At 43.9% G+C, this 24471-nt stretch overlaps 1 long non-coding RNA gene across 1 annotated transcript in view; it reads right to left on the reverse strand.

The window, feature by feature from the left end:
- LOC106832150 (uncharacterized) overlaps positions 1-15294 on the reverse strand; it is a 149871-nt gene extending 134577 nt beyond the window's left edge. Inside the window, exons 1-2 of the long non-coding RNA XR_011505737.1 lie at positions 14721-15294; positions 3956-7973 (exon numbers count right to left, since the gene is read on the reverse strand). This is a non-coding gene — a long non-coding RNA (uncharacterized lncRNA). The remainder of the gene's footprint in view (positions 1-3955; positions 7974-14720) is intronic.
- Between the last annotated feature and the right edge of the window lie 9177 nt (positions 15295-24471).

The raw sequence follows: 24471 nt of genomic DNA on the forward strand, positions 1-24471 counted from the left end.
CATTTTACACAGGAGAAAATGGAGGCACAGAGTCACAAAACAGTGCAGCCAGGGTTAACACTCAGGCAGTTTGACTCCAGAGACGTGGTTCTCAACTGGGCAGAGGAGGTGTGACCCCAAGGAGATATGTGCAATGTCTGCAGATAATTTTGATTATCATGAGTAGTCAGAGGTGCTAATGGCATCTAGTGGGGAGAGGCCAGGAATGCTGCTAAACATCCTACAATGCATAGGACAGCCCCACAGCAAAGAACTATCAGTCCAGGGGCCGGCCCCGTGGCAGAGTGGTTAGGTTCTCGACCTCTGCTTCGGTGGCCCAGGGTTTCACCAGTTCGAGTCCTGGGCGTGGACATGGCACTGTTCGTCAAGCCATGCTGAGGCAGCATCCCACATGTCACAACTAGAAGGACCCACAACTAAAAATACACAACTATGTACCAGGGGGCTTTGGGAGAAAAAGGAAAAATTAAAAAAAAAAGAATTATCAGCCCCAAAATGTCAATAGTACTGAGGAGGTGGAACTCTATCCCAGAGCCTCGTCCTTGCCATCGTGGCCAAGGCTTGTGCTCAGAGAATAGGGCAGACTGCGTAAGGGGCAGGTCACCAGTGATGGCCCCTTCCCTACGTACTAGGCAGATACCCGTGTTCCTTTCTGGCCATCACCTCAGCAGCAGCAACATCCATAAATAGGATTAACAATGCTTTACTTGCCTGAAGTTTGGATGAGACCTCTTAAAAGCTCTGTGAGATCTCAGACTCCCTATCAAAAGATATGAACTCTCTAGAAATAATATTAAACATGTGGCATTAGGGCCGAAATAGTAAACACATCAACAGAATAAAAGTGAGATTCTAGAAAGACATCTGTGTATATGTGGGAATTTAGGACCAGACAAAAATATCCTTTCAAATTAAAAAGCAGCCGAAAGGGGTATACAGGAACTCTCTGCATTATCTATGTGACTTTTCTATAAATCTAAAACTATCCTGGGGCTGGCTCCGTGGCCAAGTGGTTAAGTTCGCGCGCTCCGCTGCGGTGGCCCAGGGTTCAGATCCTGGGCGCGGACATGGCACCGCTCGTCAGGCCACATTGAGGCGGCGTCCCACCTCCCACAACTAGAAGGACCTGCAACTAAGATATACAACTATGTACGGGGGGGAGATAAAAGCAGAAAAAAAAAAAAAAGATTGGCAACAGGTGTTAGCCCAGGTGCCAATCTTTAAAAAATAAATAAATAAATAAATAAATAAATAAATAAAACTATCCTAAAATTAAAAGTTTATTTTAAAGAAACAGCAGAGGGAAAAACTGGTATCACTAGAGGAAAAAATTAACATCAGATCTGTTTCACACCATATAAAAAAATACACTTCCAATGGATGAAAGAGCTAACTGCAAATAAATGACATGAGAACAACTAAAACGATAAAAGTTTCATTAGCAAATGTAAGAATAAATCGTTATAATCCTCACTTGAGAAAGGCCTTTCTAAACAAGGCACCAAAACCATTAAGGAGAAGACCGGCTGTGTGAGACCACCGCCGGGGCAATGAAAGCGTGTACTGAAGAGGGACAGAGTGTCAGTTCAGTGAAGTAATCAGAATTGTCACTGCAGCTTTCTTCTGGGAGAAACTTCACAGCCAACGTTTTGCCTCTCTGGTTTGGTAGAACAAGGGGATCTTTTCTTGTTACTTTGATATCTGAGCTGATCTGGGTGACATTTCCTCCAGCAGTGGGAGCAGCTGGTAACAACTCCCGTTGGCCAGACAACTGGGGATCCCAGCACACCAGGGCCCCTGCCAAAATGGGGGCCCCGCATGACTCTCCCTGGTACCTCCAGAGACAAAGCTGGAGCAAATCTTTCAGCCCCACACGCAAACTCTGGTATCAGCTTCTCCTGAGAGCTATGCAGCTTGATGCCCACACCTCCAAGAAATATTAAAAATCCAACACAGTCATTTTTTTCAGCATGACCTTGCGTTTTTATCTTCAATAAGGAAGGTATCCAAATAGTCATGTTCTTAAGGATATAAATTTCTGGCAGAGTAAGGAACTTAAGAAAAATCTGTACAGAGGAGTAGGCAAGGCTCTCCTCCACCCCTCTGATAGGATGGCCATCCATTTGCATCTTCCCAGTGTCTTTTTTCAGAGAATCAAAGACACTTTCTGGAGAAAGGACAACACATACCCTGTAAAACACTATATCAGAACCAACCTGCAGTGGAAAAAGTCAGAAGTTTGAGTCCATCTTGGGCAGTGAGGCCTTCGGTAGGTCGCTTGACCTCTCTGAGTCTCAATTTCCTGAGCAGTAAAATGGGTATAATTCATTCATTCAACAAACATTTAATAAGCTCCCATTATATGCCAATTCTACTGTCTCTACTAACCTTACAAATTTTCTAGAAGAATTACATGAAATGACCCATGAAAATGCTTTGCAAATTATGTCACAAAAATACTTTATTAATATTAAAATAAAAAGAATTTCTGTTGTTATCATTATTATTAGTAAGGCTGAGGCCAGGACCAAAATAAGGAACTTTTGCCAGATTATAGTACAACCAGAAGGAGGAATCACCATTCGAATTTAAAAAGTGCCCTAAAGGTGGCTTTTAGGGACCACACCCAAGACTCTAAATTGCTGACAGCCAGAGAAAACAAATATTTGCTACAGACTTAGCCCAAAGGCCCACGCTGAGAAGACAGACTACAGTGAGTTCCCACAGTGCCCTTGGAAAAAGCTGGATGATAGGAATTCAGAGATAAGAGGATGACCAGGAAGCATGACAGCCTTGCAGCCAGCGCCGCGTCCCATCCCACATCTGCGCCTGGTGGAATCCCCAAGAGAAGACTCAGACACCACCTACCCCACACACTGACAATCCAGGGAATTCCAAACAATCTGGGCAAACCCCAAAGTCGAGGTTTCCAGCTTCTTCTTCCTCTGTGAGCTCCACCACAAAGAGCTTCTCGTACTACCGCTTATCTGTTCTGAGGAGTGCTATGCATAAGGTCAGCAAGGTGATTTTTATTAAAAACAAACAAGTGAAGAGAAATTCGTTCTGTTCAAAACATAGTTAACAAGGAAGAGACAAATGTCAGCAGAGTGCTGCAATCAGAAGGGTTTGGGGCAAAACCAAGTGGAACCCCGAGCAGGCAGATGCAATGACGAACGTGGAGGTCCCGAATGACAAGAAAATACAATAATTAAGCCTTCAGGAAAGAAAAGCTACACTATTTGCCCAATATACAAATTCAGTAAAAAAAAAAAAATTTCAAAAAAAAAAAAACTCTTTACCCAAAGACAAGATTGAACGAGCTCAAGAATAGGAACACAATCATTAAAATATAGCAGCTACAATCCCCGACTTCCTAACCCCCAAATTACACCACAGGTACTGCACAGTATCTTCACCCTATTGTCACTGCAAGAAAGCTTATGACTTGCTAAATAGAGTTCACGGTCCACAACTCCAGGATTTAAAGCATATTATTTTACCATACATGTAGGTTCTACACCACTTCCCAACCCCACCCTGAAAAAAACAAAAGGTTACAAATATTTTCCTTTTAAAAATGGAACCACATCTTAACCAAAGCACTGGAAACATCTCCAAGCCACTGACATTTTCATATTCACAAACCATACAAAAGCCTCACCTATTTTAACTCTGTCATTCAATATGCCTTAAACATCTTGATTATTTCTTTAATGTGCCATTTACTCTGCAATAATCCATGTACAAAAGCCCACTGCCTCTCAGACAGAAGATAAGTACATATAGATCAACTTGCAATGATTATTTTTCCCAGCTCATACTCACAGCGAACTCCTAAAATTTCATTTTACTTTATCTTTCCCAATTCGGCGGCCCTTCTCCCCCTCCTCATTTTCCTACTTGCCCCCATCCATCCAGCCCACCGCTTGGCATGGCTTCCCGCCCGGGGTTTTACCACTCCACTCGGCCCCGCCGCTGCCATCCAGGGAAGGAAGAGAGCTGTCAAGTGTCTTGGAGCAAGAGCATCTTTCTGGAGAAAGGCTCTTGCTCACTTGGGTAGAGGAAGGCACGCAAAGGCCTATTTGCATATGCTTTTATTCCATTTCCACACCCTGCACGCTAACGCTCTCTGGAAAGTCCCTTCTCGATTCCCTCCTTGCGCAGCGAGGGGGGAAGAGGCTGGGCCGGAATGGAAGGTTCCAGCCTGACGGTGTCAGCCTCTCCCTGGGGAGGCCTCAGCCCCCCTCCTGCTGTCTGCAGGGTCCAGACTAAAGCGTCCGGGCAGGGGACCCTCTCCCAGCGCGCCATGGGCGCAGACGACTGCTCTGGCCTGCGCGCTCTGGAGAGTTCTGAGCAGGATGCTCGTGCTCTGCTCCAGCCTCCCCCGAGGAAGTTCTGGTCAGGCGCTCGGTCCCGGGCTTCCTGTCTGTACTCTCCCGCAGCCTCGCGGGGAAATCCCGAGAGCTTTATCCGCTGCCCAAAGAGCCTGTTGGCTTTTCAAGTATGTGCAGGCTGAGTTTCGGTCAAAAACCTCAATTTAACGTTAACCAAAAATAAATAAATAACATGTGTGCAGGCATTTATTTAAAAAAAAAAAAAAAAAGAAAGAAGGAAAGAAAGAAAAAAGCAAAGAAGAAATGGCCTTTACAGTGAGGACCAGGCAGAAAGCTCTTTTTCTTGCTGCACATACACGAGGCCTGGATTTGCTCAACATTTGAACAAACGGATGCTTTGAAGTGTGAACTGGCTGCTTGAAGTGAGCGGGGACCTAGCAGGCAGGAGACCCAGAAATTTCTTTCCCAATGCTCTTCTCCGAAATGTGGACATACAAAGCAGTCTTGGCTCTTACTCAGCTAATGATAACAATAATAGCCAGATTTTTATGGGCACTTACCATGCCCCGGGCTCTCTGCTAAACGTTTCACATGCAGGATCTTGCCTAATCTCACGGCAAGCCTGACTGCTAGCCAGGATTACGATCCCCATTTTACCCATAAGGGAATTTTATCTTCTCTGAGGTTAGGGTCTCTTACCCAAGGTCACATAATAACCACTTCTGTGGGTGCTCTTTGCTGCTCCTTTTCCCAAACTAGGAAGGCCTTTCTAGGCCCTCTGAATGTGCAGCTGCAAATTCAGATTCCCAGCCAAGATAAACACAGCCTCTCCATACTGGACATTTGCCCCTACACAGAAAAGAGCCTGTTGAGGGATTTTTGCTTCCAGGCTGGGGTCACTTCCCCGGCCTCCCCAGAAGGTGTTCATTCCTCACCTTCCTGGGCTCCCAAAAGGTTTGTTTGAACTTCTATTACAGAGAACTTTTTAAAAAGCAAATATTATTGAGCACTTATTATATGCCAGACACTGGACATACATACAGGTTCTTATTCAATCCTCCTAGCAACCCTAGAAAGCAGATACTATTATTATCCCCAGCTTACAAAAGAGGAAACTGAGGCTCCGAGAGACTAAAACACTTGCCCAAAGTCGCGTAGCTAGAAATTAGCAGAGCCAGGGTTTGAAGTGAGGTTTGCGCTCCTCAAAGCTCTGAACCGCATACGCTGCATTACACCGCTTCTTGAGGGGGCCACATCAAGACTGCTTGCCTCTGTGAGATTCTCTGTCATGGGAAAGCGAGCTCCTTGGGGGTGTGGGTGGGGGCCCAGACCTCTGAGTCACTCTGAGCTGACCTTCAAGTATTTTTCAGCGTTTGCTGAAACACTGGGTGGATGGCGGGAAGAAGGATAAGAGAGTCCAGAAGAATACTCTTAACCCATCCCATGCTGTATTAAGGAGTAAATGACCTATTTGTGAAGCTTTTATAAAAGGATAAGAACTGTATCATATCAACTAGTGACAATCTTGTTTAAAGACATCTGAAGTCATGTGGATATATCAACTGGGGGTCAACTCAAGAATAAACAGGAGAAACCCAGGCCTGGCTGGTTTCTGCTAACAAATCCCTTACCCCATTCCAGTCAGTTTACTTGACTTCTGCCTTCCGAAGGGTCCTTCCCCAACACCTGGGGCTCATTTTGTATAGTTTTCCAGAGCAGACAAGTGGATGTGTGGAGCCAGGATTTAAACAGCTATAGACCCCCAGAGGTATGCACTCTCATTGTCTGCCTATTGCCTTTCAGTAAGAATAGACTCTAAAATCTTGAGCCAAGTTTTCCTGGTCAATATAGGAATTTAGCCTCATCCTTTTACAATCAAAATTTATATCATTTTGTTGTATTTTTGTAGGGGGGGTAGGATGGAGGTGAACTTAAACGCCATTTATGGAACTTCTATGCCAGGCAATGTGCCAGACACTATACCTACATTATCTCATTTAATGCTCATAAGATGGGTATCACAATCTCCATCTTAGAGATGAAAATGTACAGATGAATGCAGCTCAGAGAAGTTAAACAACTTCCCAGAGTTACAGAGTTAGTAAGTCAACGCTGGGAGGAGGGGAATTGTTGAATGAGGATGAATCTTCCTGAGTGACAAGAACATGCCTTTTCTGGTTTGGAGCCCAGTCTAACTAAATGTCATGCAACCTTCTTTACATGTGCTCACAAACGCAAAAATTAATAGAATTACTGGGTTGGAGCTATTTGCTACTCAGTTACTTGGGAAGCAATGGGAACAACATTAGTATGAATTGTGTGTGTGTGTGTGTGTGTGTGTGTGTGAGAAAGATTGGCCCTGAGCAAACATTTGTTGCCAATCTTCCTCTTTTTACTTGAGGAAGATTGTCCCTGAGATAATATCTGTGCCAATCTTCCTCTACTTTGTATGTGGGATGCCACAGCAGCATGGCTTGATGAGCGATGTGTAGGTCCATGCACAGGATCTGAACCAGTGAACCCGGGCGGCCAAAGCGGAGCATGCAGACTCAACCACTACACCACTGGGCCGGCCCCAATATGAAAATTTTTGAGCCCTGCATTGTTTTATTTTAAATCCAAGGAGGCCCACCCCTTCCTTTTTAAATAACTCCCTCGCTTCCCCCCACCTTCTACCATGGTATTAGACATTTCAAAATGGTTCCATAGCCTGCAGTAAATATTACACACAGGCAGTCCTTGGTTTTGCACAGTGCTGTGTTAACTGAAACTAACATTGATAAATGAGTTGAGTTAAAGTTCAGAAATTTATCCAACGTTATGATGTTCTATTGGGGAGGCATTTAATCATTTATTGTCTTTGATTTTGTAGTTTTCTTTTTGAATTTTGGAGCCATTTTTCCCTCATGAGCCCTTGAAAAACTTACACTCACAGCATCCAGAGTCTCTGATGTGTTACCTGGTTCCATGTTGAAGAGATGGCTTTGCTCCATGTTTCACGATGCACATACAAGAAACTTGAGAATCTTGCCGTTGTTCACCTTAAGTATCGCAGTGTGGGCTTAGGGGTATGAAAATATCAGATTGGAAAGATAACCCTCAAGCGTGTCCCAGAATACTATGGTGATGTCTCCACCTGAGTTCTTTGGCCCTCAGACTCTTTGATCCGGTACTAGGAAATTGTGACATAGATGGCTGTGAAAAATACCCCCAAGGGTCATGATGCAGGCTGTGTTTCCAGCCCACTCAGTAGCTAAGATGCTTTGGGTTCTTGAACCCAGGAAATCCCCAAATAGACAGCCTCTGTTGGGGTGAGGGTTAGAGCAGGTACCTCAATCAGCTTACAGTTCAGCTGGAGCCCAGAATCAGGATGTAACTCACCCTTGTTTCTGCAGGTTCAGGTGAGAGTTAGGAGTACCCAGTGGACTGCCTCTATCCAAAGAAAAATCCCAGGTAACCAAGTGCCCTTCTGCTCAGGGGCTGCCCAGGAAGCATGTTGAGCAGCAGCAGGCCCCCAGGCTGTCACAACCCGAGTTTCCCCCACTTCATCCTGTCACAGGACCATCTGGCATGCATGCCTTGTCCAATGGTCTTAACTTTTCATTTGTGCACAACTGCTCTCTCCAACTAGTTTCACACCTGTGAAAACAACAAGGAGTAGGAGAAAGCCAGACATTAGACTCCAGCTGAGAAAAACCAACAACTTCTGATTAACTTCTAATACAATCGGGAATAACTCCTCCCTAACAGGGTTGCGTTAAAGGTTAAATTCATTTTTAAAAAGCAGTAAAGTGCCAAACATAATACATGATCCATAGCAGGCCCTGAAAATACCGAGCAAAAGATCACCTATTAAATATCTTTGTATTTCTTGTGCAGCCTTTCCCCAAGCTGGACATCCCAAGAGCTATCTCCAACCTTGTGCCTGGTAAAGAGATCTCACCACGCTGCTGTAGCAACAGGCAGGGAGACAACAGTGATGCCGACTGTGTTCCTGCATTCCAAGAGTCAGCCCCTGAAACTGAATGTATGTAAGTGGAGAATCAAGCATCTGTGAGGTGGAACAACACAAGTGGGCCTAAAAGAAATAGAGCATCCCTGTCTCCAGAGGTGGATAATGCTGGAATATGGACACATTTGGTACCGACCCAGCAAATGAAGGAAGCCACAGAGTAACGATTTAGTCAAACAGTGCTCATGAGTAAAGCTGTTTTAACATCAAAAATACTGCAACAAATCTAATTCTCCAAAATAGGAAAGTGGTTAAATAAATTAGGTGCATCTACAGAATAAGCATATCCACTCTATTTAAAATGATGGTGCTAGGGGCTGGCTCGGTGGAGCAGTGGTTAAGTTCACACATTCCGGCTCATCGGCCCAGGGTTCGCTGGTCCGGATCCCGGGTGCAGACATGGCACCGCTTATCAAGCCATGCTGTGGCAGGCATCCCACATATAAAGTAGAGGAAGATGGGCATGGATGTTAGCTCAGGGCCAGTCTTCCTTGGCAAAAAGAGGAGGATTGGCAGCAGATGTTAGCTCAGGGCTAATCTTCCTCAAAAAAATAAATAAATAAAATTTAAAAAATAAAATAAAATGATGATGCTAAAGAATGCTTGATAACATTTAAAAAGGCCCTTCCAGATATCTTTTAAAAGGGAAAAATACTATAAAAAATGCTTATTATCATGTAATTTCTATAAGAAAAAGTGAAAGCAACACACACAATTATTTATAGAAGGGATATGTGAAATCTTTCTTATATTTGTGTCATCACTGTTTCTATGTTTAAAAAAATCCAAGTGTCTTACTGTTTTTAAAGGGTGAAATGTTAGTTTGAGAGAGAGAGAAAGAAAGAAAGAGAGGGAAGAGGAGAAGGGGAAAAGAAAAGAAAGTCAGAAAGCAGGGGTTCATAAACATCTTCCCACCAAACTGTTTCCCTTCCACGAAGCTTTCTGCTCTGCTTCCTTCAAAGCTTCTGGCTGAGGAAAAACAACGCGAGCCATGCTGCCAGTAAAAGATCATAGATAAAAGACTAGGGACATATACCCAAAGCATTAACAGAGAGTAAATATTTACAGATCAAAAAGTGCAATGTAAGGGTAATTTTAAGCAAAAATTACTTGTCTTTCCCATGAACTCCTAAAAGCATGAAAGGACCCTTAAACTACCCAAAAGCTTTCAACGAAGTGGACTGATCCAGAGCTATCCAGGAACATCATCTTCTTCAAAAAAACATCCCCAAACAAAATACAGTTTACAGAAAATAGTATTAGAGAAATGATTTTGTGGAGCAGAACGACTTTAGGCCCCAGCCTGGGTCTTGGTTAAAACCATAGAGCAATGTTCAAGCGCAGGGTCTCCAGCCAGCCTGCCTAGGCTGAATTCTTCTGCTTCCACCTACCAAGTAGACAACTTACGTGATCTCTTTCTGTCTCCTTTGCCTCCATCCTGGAGAAAGAAAAAATAGCAGTGCTCCACAGGGTTTTCATTAGCTCTAAATGAGCTGGTACATGTAAAATGTTTAGAACTATGGCCAACACATGGTAGGTATTCCATAAATAAACAATTGATTATTCTGGTAGACATTTGTTGTGTACTGGCTGCCTAGCATCCAGCTCCCTTCCAAACACTGTTCTGGATCTCCTTTATGAAATCACCACTCCCCTGTTCTCAACACTGTTATTTTGAGTGGAATTGATCCTCCCCTCCCCTCCAAAGGTGGTCACTGATGGACTGAGACCACTCTTCTGAACAATGATGATTGGTTCAGGAAGGGGCACATGACCCAATTCAGGCCAATGAGGGAGAAACAATTCTGAGGCTTGTTTAAGAGTGTCCCAAAGAGGCCCTCTCTCTCTCCCCAGCAGATGATGTAGTATATGAATGTGGGGCTGCCACTGCCACAGCCATTTGGTACCATAAGGAGGAATCTAGAGCTGCCAGAGAGCCCCATGCAAGAGCAGAAAATGAAGCCATCACTAAAGAAAGCTCTTGATGATATCACTGGAGTCCCTTGATCAGGCCTCACCTGAAGCTAGCATACTGCTAAACAATTCAGTTATATGAAGCAACAAACTGTCTGTTATTTAAGCCAATTTGGTTTGGGCTTCTGTAACTTGGACATAAGAAGTGCTAACTGATTCACTTTTCTGAGATAAATAATCCTTTACGTTTCTTTCTCGGGAACCTGACCATGTTTTCTGCATTCTCTGCATCGATAGAATTTGATTGAGTTAAGTCTCAGACTCTCTCTCTATGAAGAAAATGAAAGAAAATAAGCCTTCAGCTGCCTTCACCCTTTCCTACCTCAATTATCTCAATCCACCCCAATTTCCAAGGTACCCTCCAAAACCAACAACATGACTTGAAAAATGGTCCAGGCATTTGGAATAAGAATAACCCAGAAACTGAGTCAAATGCATAAAGCTCTATGTTGTGTGTATACATATGTGTCTTTTAATGTGGTAACTACCCAAGACGGGAAAACAAGAAATATGATTTGCAACAATATACTTAACCATGTTTGATGAAATTGATGTTTCTAGAATTTTGTGATGAGCTACTTGAAGATATCACACAGATTTGAATCACCCCAGCACCTAGGCCAGTGTCTCTCATCTAACAGACACCAACACTCCCTTGTCAAACTGAAATGCCCATCATTTCGGCTTCATCCTGCTCCAACCACCACTTCGACCATTTATTGAGCACCCTCTGTCCACCAGGCACTTCGCTAAGCAATTTACACATATTCTCTTAGATAATTTACCTCACAGCACATCTGCATGGTAAATATTGAACTTCCATTCCTATTTATAGAGGAGGAAACAGGGTCAGACAATTTGCCCCGGGGCCACGCAGGTAGTAAATGATGGAACTAAGATTAGAACCCGGGCCTAATATGTAAAAGACACATTGACAGTGAAACACACGTCACATGAGTATCAGAAGAAGAACAAAAGATCATGTGGTTACAAGATGTAAAGGTCAAGGGCAAAGATACTGAAGAGGCAGGAGGCAGCATGATGTAGAGGAAAAGAGAAACAAGAGTTCACACGACTCTGCTGTGACTGAGCTTTGTGACCTTAAACGAGACAAAGAATCCATTCATTGGTTTTTTCAACAAATACTCATCAAGGGTCTACGATGTGCTTAATACTCAGGAAACAGCGGTGAATGAAATAAACATGGTGCCTCTCTTTGTGGAACATGCAGTCCCATCAAGATCCTAGACGTGGAAAGGCCCTTCACCATCACCCGGTCCACTTCTCCCTTTGACAGGTGGAAAGACTGAGACCCAGACAAGGGGAAGGACTCGCTCAAAGTTACACAATGAGTTGGTTAGTGGCAGAGCTGGAGGAAACCCACCTCTTCATATGACCCACTGTAATGCTTCACAAATGGGAAGAAGGTTAACCACCTGTCCCCATCCTATAGGACTCCCCACAGAGCTGAGATGGAGTCTCTGAAAGCAGTTGAAGATGGTCCTCGCAGCACTGTCAGAGGCAGCATACACAAGCGCGCACGCACACGCACGCACACACACACACAGGAGACAACTTAAACGCACTCTAAGTAAGGAGTTGTTAAGTAAACTGTAGCACATTCATATAATGGATGCTTTTGCTACTAAAGCAATAATGTTAACAAATGTTCGTTTTATTGGCTTGGTCTGGAGAGTGGCCACGGTGTTTCATTAAGCATGGGGGAAAGCAGTTGTAGACTAATGAATATAACATAATCTCATTTCCTGTTGGTTTCTTGGCTTTAAGAAGAAAATATAGATGTGTTTATATCTTTTGTATACTCATGTTTAAACATAGAGAAAGATGTGAAAAGATAAACATCATTGATTTTCTCAGGAGGTGGGACTGGAAGACAGAAGGGGGCAATTATTAACTTTTTCTTTATATACAAATTATATCATCTGACTTGGTACAAACGTGGATATTTTGTATTTTTGATCATTCTTTTTTGATCTGGTAATATGTTCACATGGCTCAAAATTCAAAATAGACAGAAACATAGAGGGTAAGAGTGTCCTGCTTGCTTCATCCTCCAGAGGCCCTTGGTTCCCAGGGGCTGTCAGTTTCCTATGATCTTTTCAGAGGTAGGTACTGCTAGAGACCTCTGCATGTGAGCATGACACAAACACTGCACCTTGCATGTTTCCATTTGGCAACATATCCTAGATACCATCTTGTCTCGGTCTATTCGGGCTGCTGTAACAGAATAGCATAGACTGGGGGGCTTCAACAACACACATTTATTTCTCTTGGGCCTAGAGGCTGGAAGTCCAAGATCAGGGTGCCAGGATGGATGGGTTCTTTTTCCCTTTTTTTTTTTAAAGATTGGCACCTGAGCTAACAACTGTTGCCGATCTTCTTTTTTTTTTTTTTTTTCTGAATTTTTTTAATCCCCAAATCCCCCCAGCACATAGTTGTGTATTTTCAGTTGTGGCTCCTTCTAGTTGTGGCATGTGGGACACCACCTCAACGTGGCCTGATGAGCTGTGCCATGTCCATGCCCAGGATCCGAACCAGCGAAACCCTGGGCCGCCGAAGCAGAGCGCGTGAACTTAACCACTCGGCCACGGGGCCGGCCCCTGGATGGGTTCTTGATGAGGACCCTCTTCCTGGTTTGTCATGGACGCTGTTTTGCTGTATCCTCATGTGACGAAAAGCAGAGAGAGAAAAAGCAAGCTCTCTGTCTCTTCTTATAAGGACACTAATCCCATCACGAGGGCTCCACCATTATAACCTAATTACCTCCCAAAGGCCCCACCTCTAAATACCATCACAGTGGGGCTTAGACTTCAACATGCACATTTTGGGGGACACAAACCTTCAGTCCATAGTACATATCATAGGCATAAATAATGAGCCTTCTTTTCTACAGCTCTATTTATATAACCAACTCCTTACTAAAGGGCATCTAGGTTGTTTCCAGTCTTTGCTCAAATGACCAATGCTGAAAAGAATAACTTCTAAAAATTATTATTTTAAAATTACATCAGACCATGTCACTCCTTGACTTGAAAATCTACAGTGGAAACCAGTTTCATTCAGAGCAAAAATGAAAATGCTTCCAAGGGCCTGCACGGCCCAGTGAGATCTGCCTCCATCCCCCCTCTCAGCTCTGGGACCTCATCTTCTACCATCACCCCTGGCCTCTCCAGTGGGTGACGAAGGCCTCCTTGCTGGCTCTCAGAAGTCTCCTCCCTACTGTCTCCATGGCTGTCTCCTTCATCTCCTTCAAAGTTGTGGTCAACTCTCACCTCCTCAAGGAGGTACCCCACATTGTAAATAGCACACACACCCAGTACTTCCTATCTCCCTTGTCCACTTTCCACCATTTTTTCCATAGCATTTACGACCTTCTAACATATGTATATTTATTTATTGTATTACTGTCGTCTGTCTTCCCAAACTAGAATGTAAGCTCCCTGAGGGCAGGAATTTGTGTCTGTCTTGTTCACTGATGTATCTCCAGTGCCTCAAACATAGTAACTGGCACACAGGAGAAGGTTAATGAATATTTGTGAAGTGAATAAACATGAATTGCCCATGTGTGTGAGCATATTGTATTACGTACATATTTTTAACAAAGTATGTTAAAGTGTAGGAAAAAGGAAAGGGGGAAAGGCATATTATTTTGGAGGAGGGAGCAGGGGAGTTATAGATACCAGGGCATATTTCATGAGATTTGTTTGTCACTTTACATACACATCTCAGGCAATCCTCACAAGAACCTGTGAGTTCAGCAAGCATGGCTGTCACCCCTTTTAGGGTTGAGGGAACTTGGGCAGAGGGCAGTGCAGCGATTGCGCAAAGTCACACGGTGGGAAGAGGAAGAACCCACAGCAGCCAGCCTCCCGCAGGCAGCCCGGTTCCAGCACCACGCTCGTTCCTGCCAAGCTTCCACTCAGGTTTCCATTCAGGCCAGTGGCCTTTTTAATGCAAGGGAAATTCTAGAAAGCCACTAATAAATCGCTGTAGTCCAAAATTCTCAACTTTATTTTCTGAAGTGCACACAGCATCAGGAGAATCATGAGCCTGCTCCAGGCTGATGACCCACTGAGATGTAAGTCACTCACCCAAGGTCACACCACAGTGTGCGATGGAGGCACGATTTGAACCCAGACAGTCCTCATTCCTGAGCTTACCCTTAAGCACCACACCACACCACACTGCCTGCCAGACTTGGGCCAGAGCAAAGAAAAAATAAATAGGAGGGTCATATGCATGCAAAGGCCAAGGAGCTCCCAAGAGGCTCTTGGTCCCCAAGGACTCACATCAGCTGCCAAAGCTGCCACACGTGTTCTCTGGAAAGTTTCGACTTATGAGGTTCTCTTGACAGGAAGTGTTGCCGGCTCAGATCTTACCTCGATCAGCACAGAGGCTGGGAGCTCTTGAAGCTGCATCAACAGGCACAAGACAGATAATACCACGGCCAGCCTTGAAATATTAACCAAGAGGCAGCTGACAGTCATCCTCCAGGCAATTGGCGTGTCTGAATGATAGGCAGTGTCAGCACACATTAGGCCCCTGAGACCCACTGACTGTTGTTGCTCTGCACAGCTCCTAAAGGACGTCGTAAATCATAGTTCCATCTTGGGTGATGCATCCTTTCAGGGCAGGGGCGGCCGACATTTAACATGCCATCCACCCAGAGCAGCTTCACGAGTTGCTTGATGCTGCCTGTTTGCATTTGTGAAATAAAAATGAAGCATTAGGCTACACTCACTTATGGGTGGTTGCCTAGGGTTTCACTTACTTAAAAATGCCACCAGCCTGACAGTTGGGAGACCTGTGTTAAGATGATATCAATCAGTTTCTGACAGTCACACGGCATCTCTCTAGGTCTCAGTTTTTTCATCTGTAGAGTGGGTGGCTGGGACAAGAGCTGTGAATTCAGGCTTAGTTCCACTTTAAGCACTGACCTGGCCAATCCCAGGGCCTGGGACCCTCTGTTCCTCGTGCTGCTCCATTCCTCACTCAGGGCAGCACCAGAGACAGGCTAAGCCCAGGCTTAGAGCCTCAGAAAAAGCAGGGACACCAAAAAAAGGAATGTTTTAAAAGCAATAGATACTTCAACAAAAACACTGAGGTGGTTTCTGTGGGGAAACATCTGAACTTTTTTTTTTTTTTAAAGATTTTTTTTTATTTTTTCCTTTTTCTCCCCAAAGCCCCCCGGTATATAGCTGTATATTCTTCTTTGTGGGTCCTTCTAGTTGTGGCATGTGGGACGCTGCCTCAGCGTGGTTTGATGAGAAGTGTCATGTCCGCGCCCAGGATTCGAACCAACGAAACACTGGGCCGCCTGCAGCGGAGCACGCGAACTTAACCACTCGGCCACGGGGCCAGCCCCACATCTGAACTTTTTTTTATATTAATTTATGATTTTACTAATAGGAGGACACCATAATCTTTCCATGTTTATAACCTTCCAATCTGACTCTTTTCTGAAAACGTAGAGGCTTCTCACCTCCTCCCTCCCTCCCTTCATTTGAAAAGATTCCTAAAAACCTCTGTGCCTTGGTCTCCTATTTTTTAAAAGGAGAGCAGTTGCCCACAGTTCGCCCACAATGGTAGACCTTTATGTGTAAGGGGATACAGATCACTCACCAGGAGGGCAAAGAAGGGTGTGCAAGCGTGTTCTGTGCAGCATTGTCTGTAATAGCAAAATAGGGGAAATGATCTAAATGTCCGTCAGCACAGCGCTCGTTAAACCAATCATGGGCACATCCACCCTATGGAACACGAAGTGCCCTAAACATGAACGCAGCAGGTCTGCATGTGCGAAATGGGATGTTCTCCAGAAACCATTTCTAAATGAAAAAAATCAGGATGCAGAGTGATGCACAGTAGGCTCCCATTTGTGTTTCTTTTAAAGAAATCTGTATTCATATATAATGATTTATACGTGGAATATTTCCAGAAGGATAAACAAGAAACTGTTACTAGTCGTTGCCTCTGGGGATTAGACTAGGCAGCCTGAGTGAGAGGAAATGAAACTTCATTTTCATTCTATATGCTCTTGTACCATTTAATTTTTTTTTACCACTCACGCGCAGAACTTCTATTTAAATAAACAAAAGGGCTGCATTTATGTACCATATTGCTATCAATATTAATGGTAGAAGCTAATGAAAGATCGTGCTCTGTCAATACCAGTTAGCATTCATTCGTTTAAAAGGCTGAGGGGGCGTTGATTGTGTGAGGAGCGATGTGATGTGTGCACCAGCCCTGCCGAGAGGCCAGAGCCGGCTCCTTCCTGCAGGGGGCGCAGCAGTGACCGCTCAGGTTCTGGAGGGAGGCAGAGGAGACTCCAGGTGGCCACAAGGATCCACCCCTTCCTTGCTGGATGACTGTGGGAAAACCAGGTCACCTCCCTGAACCTCTGTTTCTTTATGTGCAAAATGAAGATATTTAAAGAACCTACTCCCCCCCCCCCGCCCCACCTGAAAGCACTGCTGTGAAGAATAAAGGAGACGAAGCAGGTGAAATGTTCACCCTGGTTCTTAATAAATGTGATGAGCTCAGCCATTGTGATAACAGGTGTCCTTCTCTATCTGAACTCTGGCTCTCTCAAAATCAGGGACCTCTTAGTTTTCAATAACCCACTATCCCCCTCTGTCCAAATGTGCTATCTGAACTCAGGAACAAAAGAAATCCAGAGGGTAAGGGATATCCTTACTCCTAAGAGGCTCAGAAGAGGAAGCTAGGCTAAGCCTTGCAAGATAAGCAGGCAGAGTCAATAGGTGGGGGTCGGGGGTAGGAATTCCTTACCGAGGAAGCATCATGAGTTAACAGAATGAAGCACTAAAGATGTCTGAGGAATGGCCAAGAGCCCAGTGTGGGTACCTCCATCACGGGAGACCAGTGGACCAATCAGGACAAGGTTTCAAATGCTGTGATGAGAAGCTTCCAGAACAAAGTAGATACTGAAAGTCGAGGAGCAATGAACTTTTCTGACCCAACAAGGAGGTGATGAGGGCAATGGCAGTGAGAAAGGAAATGAGAAGATGGAACCTGAGGGACCCCAGGATGTGGACTGTCTAGGGTTTGATGACCACTTGGATGTTTAGCTGGGGAAGGTGAGGAAGAAGCTGAAGACAAACTCTTAGATTTCTAGTTAATGCCATAAACCTGAGCTTTCCGTGACAGTTCGAGGGAGAACTGGGGGTTCACGTGAGTATGTATAACATTGCCAAACACAATTCACTCTTTTTGTCTTAATCTCCAAACTGCCATAAGATCTGAGCAAGCTTCTCTTTAATTCATCCAAAAGATATTTATTGACTACCTATTTTGTAGAAAGTACTATGCCACGAGCCAGAAATATAACAGTAAAGAAAACAGCGTGCTTGAGCTCACAGTCCTTCGAATCTACCATGGAGTCCAGGCAGGCTAACAGTCAATCACAATCATACTGGGACAGGAGAACTCACAGAATACTGAGATTTCAAGTAGGGGCACATACTCCAAGCATGACTGTCAGTGAAGGCTTAGGAAGTGACTTCAAAGCTGAGAACAGAAAGAGAAGCAGGATTTAAGATAAAGAGCCAGGAAAGAATATTCCAAGCTGAGTACACAGCAAACACGACGGTCACCAGACTTGGAGGAGCTAAAGAGGTCTAACATGGCTGACTAGAGACTGGGAGGTGGGCAGTGGGCAGACAGGAGGCTGCAGGGAGACCAGGTCATGATGTAAGGTGTTAGAATTCATGCATAGGCATCACCTTCTGGGCATTTCTCAGCACCAGCATGATGGAGCACAGACCCTGCTCCCACAGCTCCAGTTGCAAACTGGGCACATGGGCCTGGGAGCTTCCCCCCAAAATGTGTGCAGAAGTACGAGTCAGGCCAATGATTTGGAACCAAGTTTGGATTTGAAAACGATGACTTTGCTTTTGTATCAGATTTCTAAATAGGGAATTTTTTTTCAGCCCCATCAATGTCATGTGCACTGAGTTCCTCCTTTCACTCCCTCTTTAAAAAAAAAAAAATGCAAAATCCAAGTGGGAGATAGACATCCTGGTGTGACAAGGTGGGACGTTCATAAGTTCAGAACCTTTTCTGCAGACTTCTGCCATCCCTTCATTTGACAATAACAATAACTTCCAAGGCCCTTACAACCATTACCTCATCCTCTGGACACAGAAAGTAAGAATCAGTTTTATTTTGATGTTGGTTCTGATGCTTGAAAATGTTTTGTAACTTGCCCAAGGTCATCTAGGAATTTGTGGGTCTAAGGGCAGGCCAGCTTGGTTTACTCTATTTTTCTACTTATCTTTCCCACTCTCTTCCTCTCTGTTTTCTCTGTCCTTTCCCACTCTTCATTGCACAATATAGAGAGTTATTTGTTTGCCTTAAGCAATGGAGATGGGGGAGAAAGTACAAGGAAACTAATAAGGCTGGTCATGAAGGGGAACCTAAGACTCGCAATGGGGCAGCAGGAAGAGCTGGAGCATTCCAGGGACCCTTGTCCTGGCCCCAAGAAGCCCAGACGGCAGCAGGGCCCTTGCCCTCAGGCCTCTGCTGTCATTCCTGTGAGTCAGCTGTTTTCAGAGCCTGTGATTGTCTCACCTCCCCTGACCAACCAGCTTAACAGCAGTGTTTCTCAAACTTTGGTCCTTGGGACATTGAAGAGACATGAAATTAAGCAAAATTCATGACCCTAGGTAGGATCTTGGTCTGGATAAAGACACCATCAGGATAACTGGTGAGATCAGAATATGGACTGAAGATTAGGTAACAGTATTGAACCAATGTTAAATTTCCTGAATTTGATCACTCGACTGTGGTTGTGTAAGAGATTAGCCGTCTTCTTAGGAAACATATACTGAAGGATTTAGGAGTAAAGGGGCTTGATGTGTGCAAACTACTCTCAAATAGTCTAGAAAAAAAAATTGTGTATGTGTGTGTGTCTGGTGTGTGGACAGAGAGAAAGAGAAGCAAATGTGGCAAAATGTTTACAGTTGGTGAATCTGGTTAAAGAGTACACAGGAGTCCTTACAACTATTCTTGCAACTTTTCTTTAAGTTTGAAATATTTTTTAAGAAATAAAATTACAGAAAACAAAATTAATTTTTAAAAGACCAAAAATGTGCTCCTGGACCAGATGCATCAGAATCTCCTGGGAACTGCTTAAAATACTGTGCCAGTTGCCACCCCAACACAGAACAATAGGATCTGCCTCTCAGGGACTGAGGTCTGCGAGTGGGCATGTCAAACAAGCTTCTCAAGTGACTCAATGTGCTCTAAAAAGCATACCTTGCACCTGTCGCATCAGGACCACTCCAGATTCCTCACAGCTTCAGCTCTTCCATGCATTTCTTAAATCAAAATTCTTGGTAGAGAGAGACTCCAATGGCCCACCCCACCTTTTCATGCCAGGCCCCATCACAGGCTGCTACAAACCCATTAACTGACTGCTTTGGGGTCAAGTGCCTGTCCAACAGCATTGGATGAGGACCAGAGTGCCATCATCCACTTGGGGATACCTCTTCTGACTGGACCAGATTTACCTTTAAAAAGGTGACGAGAAGAAAGGCCCCATCATTGACTCCTCTAATACAACATTTTTAATAAAGATCCCCACAGCAAAGTCTTTGTCAGTAGACATCATGTGTTTCCCTCCCAAAAGAGAAAATTGGGGGCCAGCAGGGTGATGCAGTGGTTAAGTACGCAAATTCCGCTTCAGTGGCCCAGGGTTCGCTGGTTCAGATCCCAGGTGCGGACATGGCACCTCATGGCAAGCCATGCTGTGGTAGGCGTCCCACATATAAAGTAGAGGAAGATGGGTGTGGATGTTAGCTCAGGGCCAGTCTTCCTCAGCAAAAAGAGGAGGATTGGTAGTGGATGATAGCTCAGGGCTAATCTACCTAAAAGAAAAAGAAAAAGAAAATTGGAGGTAATGGGGAGGTTTTACCCAATCTAAATCTAAACTTGGAAAAGCAGAAATTTAGAAAGTCTTTACACCACTTGAGAACAAATATTTTTCCCAAGGACCAATGATTTTATTCTGTAGTCATAGACCACGTCAAGCATTTGTGTGTGAGGCATGAAAAGGCCAACCAGTTCATCAAGCCTTCACGAGCATCCAGCCTTCCAATGAGGACATAGTACCTGGATGATCCATTTAGCTTTAGAATCATATTCTTGAAATACCCTATTGCTGTATATTTTTAAATCAAGAGCTGAGATTAAACCCCAAGAGGTAAGAGGTCAGGAGGGTGGGTGTAGAGACTGCCTTGATTCCTTCATTTCCTTCACACCAAGCCTCATTCTTATTCCTTCCTCCCTTCCACCAACCAGTCATGTAAACCCTATTTCCAAAACAAATCCCCAAGGCATCTACTTTTCTCCAACTTCGCTGTCACCAGCCCATTCCAAATGGCTATTCTCTCCCCCTGGACTATTCATCTCCCACTTCTATTCTTTCACTTCACATAGAAACTACAATTATTTTTAACTTTTTAGTTTAAAAAATGTCAAACCTACTTCTGGCCATGATGGAGTAATCAGGACTGGATTTACCCCTTTGAACAAACTGAAAAACCAAACAAAATGAAACAAAGGTTTTTAAGATACTGGACATGAGGCAATGCAAGTCGGTGATACCTCAGAAATGGGAAGCCCCACAATTGCCCCATCTTACTGCCTTACGAGACTTTCCAGGCCATGACCCAGACAGGGCAACCAGGCAGACCCAGGGAATGCCCAGCGGTGAGAAGACAGAGCTGAGAGTCCTTGAAGTGCACAGTGGCTGCAGGTCGCAGGAGAGAGTACCGCAGAGAAGCACAGAGCTCCACAGAGGGCTCCCTTGAGTATTCAGGAGAGTACTGACCATGGCGTGCATGAGAGAAAACCACCCAAAGCTCGGGGATGAACCACCTGACAGGGAAGAGTATCCAGCATTCACTCTAGGTCAGAAATGGTGCCTGATCCCCTCACCAGACAGGGAAACCTCGTAATTCGTAGGGCATTGGTAGAGTAACAAGAAGGGTCTCCCCTAGCAGAGGGAAATCATTAGCCCCAGAACAAATGCTGCTCTGATCCTGCCTAACAAATCCAAAAAGAGCTGAAAGGAGTAAACTGTTTCCAAGCAACTCGAGAAAATTCCTACAGGAAGAGAAAACTGTCCAGCACCCAAAGAGTTAAAAGTCCCAATGACTGGCATCTAGTAACAAATTATCAGGCATGCAAAGAAACAGGAAAACAAGGCCATAAAGAGGGGAAAGATCAATCAACTGAAACTGGTCCAGAACTGACACAGATGTTAGAAATAGCAAAGATATTAAAACATTTATTATAATTATATTCTACTCATTCAGAGTTAAGTCATAGAACATACTTTTAAAAGACTCAGATCAAACTTCTAGATGTAAAACTACAATATCTAAAATGAAAAGTACACTGGGGGATTAAGAGCAGATAAGAAATTGTGGAAAAAAATATTGGTGAAATTAAAGACACCATGATTGACACCATATGAAATGCAAATACAGAGAGTAAACAGCTGGAAAAAGCGAAAAGAGCATCAGTGAGCTATGAGTCTCCAAAGAGGAAGAGGAGGCAAAAAGAAAAAACTATTTGAAGAAATAATGAATGAAAATTTTCCAAATTTGGTAAAAGCTATAAACTTGGAGATGCAACAAGCTCAGCAAACCCCAAACACAAGAAACATGAAGAGAACTACACAAAGGCACGTTATAGTCTAATTGTCCAAAATCAGTGAGAAGGCGGGAGGGGGAAACATCTAGAGGAAAAAAAGACATTGTACAAAGAATAATAGCAGATTTCTCCTCATTGAAAAAAATACAAGAAGAGAATGGAGCAGCATCTTTAAAGTACTGGGGAGAAAAAAAAACCTGTCACCCTAGAATTCCACAGTAAAGACTTTTTCGGACACACAAAAGCCGAAAGGATTCATCACCAGCGGACCCATACTACAAGAAATGCTTAAGGAAGCTCTGCAGGCAGAAGGGAAAAGACCCTCGACGGCAATCTGGATCTACACAAAGGAATGAAGAGCATCAAAAAAAGTAAAAGATGTTTTCTTATTATTTAAATCTCTTTAGAAGATAATTGATTGTTTAAATAAAAATAACAATAATGTAATATGGGGTTTATAACAAATTAGAAAATACAAATGTGTGACAACAAGAGCACAAAGCCTGGGAGGGACAAATGGAAGTACACTGACCAAGGTTCTCACACTGTGTGTGAAGTGATACAACATCCTGGAAAGGAGACTGGGATAAGATAAAGATGTGCACTGGAAACCTCCTAGCAACCACCAAAGCAATCCACAGAGTTATAGCTAATGAGCCAACAAAGGATTTCATTTAAAAAAACCTCAATCCAAAAGAAGACAGGAAAAGAGGAACAAAGAGCAGATGAGGCAAACGGAAAACAAAGGGTAAGATGACAGACAAACAACCACATCCATAGTCACGCTTACAGAAAAGTCACAGAAATACTACAGAGAACTCAAGCAGCCCCTTCCCACAGATTCACCAACTTTTAATGTTATTCCGTATTTGCCTTATCACTCTCTCTACACACACATTTTTCCTGAAACTTTTGAGAGTATATTGCAGACCTCGCGCCCTTTCACACCTATACACTTCAGCGTGTATTTCCTAAGAACAAGGATATTGTCCTATGTAACCACAGCCAAGTTATCAAAGTCAGGAAATTTAATGATGATGCAATACTATTGTCTAAAGACAGTACATTTCAAAATTTCATCAGTTCCCCCAATAGGGTTCTTTAGAACGACTTTTTCCCAATCCAGTATCACACATTGCATTTAATTGTCTTGTCTCTTTAACACGGAGCTGTTCCTCAGCTCTTCTTTGTCTTTCATGACCTTGACATTTTTGAAGAGTACAGGCCAGTGTGGTGGTGGTGGTTGTTTTCTTTTGTTCGGTTCTAGAATGTCCCTCAATCTGTGGTTCTCTGACAAAAATAAATTTTTTTACTCTGAATCAGATCCTGACACTGTCCAACATAAACGGCTCCTATGGGTTCCCAACCTCTTGCACTTAGATCACCATGTCAGTACAAAGCCTTTCCTGATCTGACCTCTGCCTTCTGTCCACCGTCACCTCCCATCACTCTCACCCACATCGTGTTCCAGCCACAAAGGCTGGCATGCGTTCTTTCCTTCTTTCCAGCTTGTTCTCACCTCAGGGCTATTGCATGTTCTATTCCCGCTTCCCTCAGCTCTCATCCTCCATATCTCAGTTTACAATCACCATCTCAGAGGTATCTTCCCTAATCACCATTTCAAAGTAGCCCTCCCCCAGAGCCAACCCTTGGCCACTCCAGAGCACTCATCACCATCAGAAATTATCTTTTTTCTTTACTTGCTTTGTACTGAAATAAAAGCCTTGGAAGGGCAGGAATCCTGTCTATCTTGTTCATGGAAGAGTTCTTAGCATCTAGAAAGATACTGCGCACACAGAAGGCCCTCAGTACATATTTTTGGAAAGAATAAATAAAGAAGGGACAGAGGGAGCCAAGAAAGAGAAAGACAGAAGAGGAAAGATATATACTTTGCAAGAAAAGAAATCCCAGTGACATAAGTAACATCTATTGAGAGTTTCCCACATGCTAAGCACTCTTCTAAGCATTGTATATGTACCAATTCGTTCATGGCACAGTCAGAATCTTAAGTAAGTCACTTAATTTCTGAGACCCCAGACCCTCCATCAGTAAAAAGAAGAAGCCCTAACATTCTGGGAATATCTCAGCAGTTAACCACACCCTCGGAGAGACACAGGAGGAGTGTTGAGGTTATTGAAAGGGACCTGGGCAGTGGGTGAAAGCAATATAGAACAGCAGACACCCATCCCGGGTGGCCAGAATGAAGGCAGGATGGAGGCAGGAGCTACCCCTTGTAGTGAAGGCCTAGCTCTCCTTCCTGGGAGATACCTTACAGTCATGGGAGGGGGCGTCCAAAGACCCCATTTTTACCACATGATACCACCTCCTGGACTGAGGAAATTAAATGTCAGAATGCAGAGAGAGAAAATGCAGGAGGAGCACAGAGAAGCAGAGATAAGAGCTGGAGAAAGAGTTCAGCTGATTTCCGAGTACCTGGTTCCAGACCATTCCAGA

The sequence above is a fragment of the Equus asinus genome, chromosome 9 (assembly GCF_041296235.1).
Source record: "Equus asinus isolate D_3611 breed Donkey chromosome 9, EquAss-T2T_v2, whole genome shotgun sequence".
Classification (NCBI taxonomy): Eukaryota; Metazoa; Chordata; class Mammalia; order Perissodactyla; family Equidae; genus Equus; species Equus asinus.